This window comes from Rattus norvegicus, chromosome 18 (genome assembly GCF_021556685.1).
Source record: "Rattus norvegicus strain SHRSP/BbbUtx chromosome 18, alternate assembly SHRSP_T2T, whole genome shotgun sequence".
Classification (NCBI taxonomy): Eukaryota; Metazoa; Chordata; class Mammalia; order Rodentia; family Muridae; genus Rattus; species Rattus norvegicus.
The window spans coordinates 82,966,478-82,972,986 of NC_141551.1; the positions used below are offsets into that span (position 1 = coordinate 82,966,478).

The 6,509-nt window shown below is 40.6% G+C and overlaps 1 pseudogene; it reads right to left on the minus strand.

Moving 5' to 3' along the window:
- Positions 1 to 547: 547 nt before the first annotated feature.
- Positions 548 to 5,334, minus strand: LOC147999908 (cellular tumor antigen p53 pseudogene; annotated as a pseudogene).
- Between the last annotated feature and the right edge of the window lie 1,175 nt (positions 5,335 to 6,509).

Sequence of the window (6,509 nt, forward strand, 5' to 3'; positions counted from 1 at the left end):
AGAAGGGTGATGCCATGGGATGTAAAGTGAATAAACAAATTTTTAAAATAGTAAAATAAAAAGAACCAGCGCTTGAAGATATTTTCTTTTTTATTTTAAGTGATAACAAAATTTTATTGTAAAATAAGAGATTGGTATATAAAAAGGGGTTTAAAAAAAAGAGGGTGATGGGGTTGGAGAATGCATAAATGTGACAGGCTTTGCAGAGTGGAGGAAAATGGGTCCTGGAGGATACAGATCTTGTGAGGGCCCAAGATAGAATCTTACAGGTGTGGGGTGGGGTGAAATTTCACTTTAGGTGCCAGGTCCAACAACAACTGGCTGGATAGGATTTCGCTAGACCAGCAGTGACCCGGGAACTACCAACCCATTCCCCAACCTGGCTGGGCCAGGAACCAGTTTGCATAGAGGGAGGCTGAGCCCTATATACGAGGTAAAAAGAAAGACAGTGAGAGAACCAGCATTGTCTCATCAGCTCTGAGAACAAGCATAAAATGGCAAGAAAGGAGAGGGCGAGGCTGGTGATGGGGACAGGATGCAGAAGCTGTCAGTCTGAGTCAGGCCCCACTTTTCTTGATCATTGTTTTTTTATGGCAGGAAGTAGACTGGCCCCTCTTGGTTTTCAGGTAACTAGAGTGAGCCCTGTTGCCTCATTCAGCTCTCCGAACATCTCGAAGCGCACATGCCGGCGGACCTTAAGGGTGAAATATTCTCTATCAAGTTTTTTTTTTTTTTCTGTTGTCGGGGAGAGGAGCTTGTGCTGGTAGGCAGTGCTCTCTTAGCATTTCCCGGGGGCAGTCCTAGGCAATGTTCTTTCTTTTTGTGGAAATTTTCTTCCTCTGACCCATGGTCTCTCCCAGGACAGGCACAAACATGAACTTCAAAGCTGTCCTGTCCTGGAAGGTTTCCACTGGAATCTTCCAATGTGGTGATGGTAAGGATGGGCAGGCAGGTCATGTCCCCCATGTAGGAACTATTACACATGGACTTGTAGTGGATGGTGGTATAGTCAGAACAGACCTCAGGTGGCTCATATGGTACCACCACACTGTGTCCAAAAGTCTACCTGCTGTCCAGATGCTCAGCATACAAATTTCCTTCCACCCAGATAAGAGGCTGGGAAGGAGCCAGGCCATCACCACTGGAGCAACGCTCATGATGGGGGCAGTGTCTCACAACCTCAGTCAAGGATTGTGACTTCTTCTAGATGGCCATGGCACGGACATGGGTACCAGCTAGAGGTATGGAGCTGACCCACAACTGTACAGGACCATGTCTTCGCCAGCTGGCAGAATAGAGTATTGAGGGAAGTGGAGTACATGCACATAACAAACTTGGCTGTCTCTGACTGCAGGAACCCCAGGTAGAAGGCATAATTGCCTTGGTAAGGTTTTTTTGAGAAGGGACAGAAGGTAACAGGGCCATGGAGTGACTAGAGCAGGGGCAGTGGGTGCAGAGGCCTCAGTTCCAGGCTCCTTTGCTGCAGGAGCTGACACTTGGAGGTCTTCCTCTTGGCCTTCTACAACTCTGCAACGTCCTGGGACAGGAACAGATCTTCTGTGGAATTAGGTGACACTGCTACAGTGGACAGAATATCTTCCAGAGGGAGTAATTTTCATAAATCTGAAATTTTCTCCTGACTCAGAGTGAGCTCCATACTGATATCCGAATATGAATCCTCCGTGACAGTTATCCAGTCTTCAGGGAAGCATGAAACCCTGCTGGGAAGTAGGTTGGTTTTGGGGCCTGGATGCCAGGTGCCCCCTAACTGTAGTCACTACCTACAGCCAGGATAATGAAGATAAATATTTTCAAAAGCAAAAACATCACGTTAGTTTTCCTTTTATTGCTGTGAAGACACCCCATCACATTTAATTGGTACTAACTTACAGTTTCAGAGGTTCAGTTCATGCTTATCATGGTGGGAAGATTGGCATCATGCAGGCTGACTTGGTGCTAGAGGAGCCAAGAATTCTATATCTTGATCCAATAGTAGCCAGCAGGAGGGTCTCTTTTCCATAAGGAGCCATGTGGAAGCGCTTAAAGCCCACCTCACAGTGATTCACTTCTTTCAACATGGTCACACCTCTTCCAACGAGGCCACACCCCCTAATAGTGCCACTTCTCATAGGCCTAGCATATTCGAAACACCAAAAACATTGTCTTTAGTTCCATTACTTTCTGAGTAGTAATTTGGAAAAGCTGAGTAGCTCTGTTACATGCAGGCCCTTAACAGTATTAATCCTGTGCTCTCATGCACATGTCAATGTATTTTATACACTGGTGCATATGTCCCATGAACTGGTCAGTATGTCCCTTGCACTGGTAGGCATGTATGTTCAAAGTTCTGCATTTTGTTTTCAGGTTTTTTTTTGTTGTTGGTTTTGGTTTTGGTTTTCCTTTTCCTTTAATATGTAGTCATAACAATTTCCAAAATAGCTAACCAAGAAAATCATATTGTTGATGATGTGAATGTGCTTTAGTATAAATTTTCAACCCAAGAAACAATTATGTCTTACATTTTTCTATCACACACACACACACACACACACACACACACACACACACACACACACAATGAATTTAAGGAGAGAACACTGTGATGGGCCTATGGCTCTATCCACTTATGTAGCAAAGGATGGCCTTGTCAGGCATCAATCAGAGGAGAGGCCCTTGGTCCTGTGAACGCTTGATGCCCTAGTATAGGGGAATATCAGGGTCAGGAGGAGGAGGGAGTGGCTGAGTGGGAGAGGAAATGTAAGACTCAAAGTGAGTCTTAACTACCAGGAGATGTCCCCACACCCCAAGTGAGACACAAGAATGGAGTTCGATTCATATACAAGAGGCTTACTTTCCAGAGTGTCAGATTGACCCTCAATTAGCCCTGCTGTGGTAAGGTTACAGTTTATTATTGGCTAAGCATATTGACCTTTGAATCCATTGGCTAGCAAGCATGGGCAGACCACTTGAGTAGGGTAGCTGGAAACTGGACTAGCCTTGACCTGAGGCAAGTGGGTATAAGGCTGGGGAAAGTCCCTAGGGTTTTTCAGGAACACCCTCTTAGAAACGGGGTGGGAGTTGGGAAATGGGATAGTGGATTTCTGGAGGGGAAACCAAGAAAAGGGATAATATTTAAAATATAAATAAAAAATACCCAATGAAAGAAAAAGAAACACAGAGAGAGAGAGAGAGAGAGAGAGAGAGAGAGAGAGAGAGAGAGAGAGAGAGAGGGAGGGGATCAAGATCAGGATCAAATGAAGGCTTGTGACAATTTTTTTTTCTGAGAAGTACACTTCAACAACTGATATGTTAACTTCTTTTTGCTGGATGAGCTAATTGAGATGTCTCAGAAATTCACTTAGATGGACATGTAAAAGAAGACAATACAGAAATAACAAAAATGATATTACATTGTCATTACTTTGACAAATAAATCTTGTGCACGCATGGATCACAGAACCACACAGTTTTAATTCACTGAATTTTAATTCACTGAATTTTCTAAGAGTATGTCTTTTTAGTGATCAACTAGAAGAGTTGTTCGGTTTTGTCTCTATCATGTCTTGGAGCACTCCCCATGTTAATTTGCAATGTTGCTAATGGAAAACTAGAGACAATTACCTATCAACTATGTCAAAGAAAGTTAAAGATATTGAAATAGATTTATTTAAAAAAAACAAAATAAAATGAGTGAGTCATCATTCAGTTTAGAAGGGAAGATGTTCACAAATATCCAAAGAACTGCCAAATTTTAAAATATCCAGCACTCCAGAGGATATTAGTAAAATAAGTAACTGTTCTGTGATTATATCATACATTTTCTTCATTCAGACATATTATTGAATACAAATAACACATTTACTGATGATGGAGAAGTTAAATAGTTTTCCATAGAATGTTTCAGTTTTGTATTATTGACTTCTTAAATGTAAAATTTATGCAATGCTATTCTCAAATTCCCTCCTTTTTCTTGCAAATTCCATATCTTTGTCTTTAATATCTGAATAGTATTCCATTGGGTAGATGTATCTCATTTTCTTTATGCATCCTTCAGTTGAGGGACATCTAGATTGTTTTCAGTTTCTGACATCCTGAGAGAGAGATGATGCACACCCAGAAATAGTCACTTGTTATTGGACAGTAGCCATAATGTTGAGGATAACCTTGCTACAATCCACTGACTCCACGAAACTGGGTTATATGGAGGGCACAAAAGAAAATAAGTGAATCTCGCTCAGAAGGAGAAACAAGAGTTGTTAGAAGTAGATGGAGGGAGGGAACTTGCTGGGAGAGGAGGTAAGGAGTGATATGGGGATAGCGGGTGGAGAGGTAGCTGGAGATCTAGAATAGCGAAGGGTATAGGGAGTCCATTCCAGTTGACCCTACTTGAGCTTCCTAGTACCGGGGGATATAGAGATTGAAGTGGCCACCTCCTGTAGCCAGGTAGGACTTCCTGTGGAAGGAGGGGGACATCAACACATTCACACAACTTTCAACCCAAAGTTAATCCTGCCTTCAAGATGCATAGGGATAAAGATGAAGCAGAAACTGAGAGAACAGCCAATCAATGACTGGTCCAACTTGAGACCCATCCCAAAGGTGAGAGCCAATGTCTGACACTAAAGCCTGGCTATGCTTACAGACTGAAAGCTAGCCTGCCTCCTGAGTGACTTCATCCACCAGCGGATGGAAACAGATGCAGACTCATATCTGAACTTCACACAGAGTCTTGTGAATAGTGGGGACAGGATTGAGCTAGCAGGAGGGGGTCAAAGACACCATGAGAAGACCAAGAGTGTCAAGTAACTTGGGCCCATGGGGACTCGAAGAGACCAAACCACAAACCAAACAGCATGCAGGGGCTAGACCTAGGTCACCCACACATTTGTAGCAGATGTGCAATTTGGTGTTCGTGTAGGTCCCCCTAACAACTGAAGTGAGGGCTGTTTCTGACTCTGTTGCCTGCCATTGGATCCTCTTCTCCTACTTAGTTGGACCTTAATGAGAGAGGAGGAGCTTAGTCCTGCTGGGACTATATATCCCAGGTAACCGAGGGGAGCTACCCCTTTCTCTGAGGAGAAGGGGAGGGTGTAATATGGGGAAGAATTGTAAGAGCAGGACTGGGAGGAGAGGAGGAAGAGCACTGCAATTGAGATGTAATTGAATAAAAAATAAATTATTAAAGTTCTTATAAATGGGCTTTATCTAAATATGCATAGATTGTCAAATATACTCTGGTTAGTGTTATATAACTAGATGGTTTTAAAATATCACAACGACGGAACACTGTCAGAAAACCAAAGTACAACAGCTATTGTCCTTGACGTTACCCATTCTCACAGGGCTTTAGACCCTTCCATCACCTATGTGCTGAGAAGAAAAGCAGTTACTAGTTCAGTCCAAACAACTTTCTTCAGTTCACTGGGGTGCAATATATGAAACGCCTCCAACCTCTCAAAGGAGACTTCAAGAAATGCAGTTGTAGTCAAAAGCACTTTTTAGACCTCTTACAACCTCTTTTTTTTTTCATTTCCCACAAGTTAAAAGTGAAATTAAATTACGCTACAAAGTATTAAAATAACTAAAAAAAAATCTGGTATGGTATGTCTCCAAACGTAGTATAAAATGTGAATTGTGTTAATGTTGCATTTTAAAAAATAAGTTTTTATAAATGCAGTATAAATGTAGGAAATTATGAATCCATTTCTATAAAATTTGTGTTCACTTGTCTATAGTATAGAAGCTCTGAAGAAAAACATGTAGGTTTTCATTTACTGTTTCTCACTAGAGAGTTGGATTTTATAAGATAGTCAAACTTTATTGTTTGAATTTTATGGCAGGTGAAACTTTAAACTTATTTTCTAAAAATGTTTATTTTGCTCTTTTGCAAAATTAATAACTTTTTCTAATTCTTTGTGCACACAAAACAGGCAAATCATACTACATAAAATATAATCTATTTGACATGGTTTTAATGACTTTTCCCAATAGCATCCTTAAGTTATAAAAATCTGAATGATACAAAACTGTAGTTCCTCTCTTAAATCATAGCATGCTATTTATTATTACCTTGTCTTTTCATAGATGTACAACCTATATTTGTAGAAATGTCAATAGGTATTTTAGACGTCTTTGTCTTAGTATATGGACCATTTGTTAAATTAGTTATTAAAATACTTGGAGCCTGCAAGACTATTTATTCTTCGTTGATAGAACTCTAAAGGTATGTTTGACAGCATTGTTCAATACATTGAATGGAATCAGTAAACTAAATCTTATTAATTCCCAAACCATTAAGTTTTCATTTTTCTTTTACACATCACACAACTATGACATTTTGGAGACAATGTGTTATGTTTTTCTCTCGTGTAATCAAATGATACTTATAAAACATGTGATTGATTGGCATAATTGTCTCACTAGTAATATTTCATTAGCTATTTATGATCAATAGTAGAAAACAGAAGAAACTTGTAGTTTTTCTCCTACATTGATTCTGCCTGGAACCC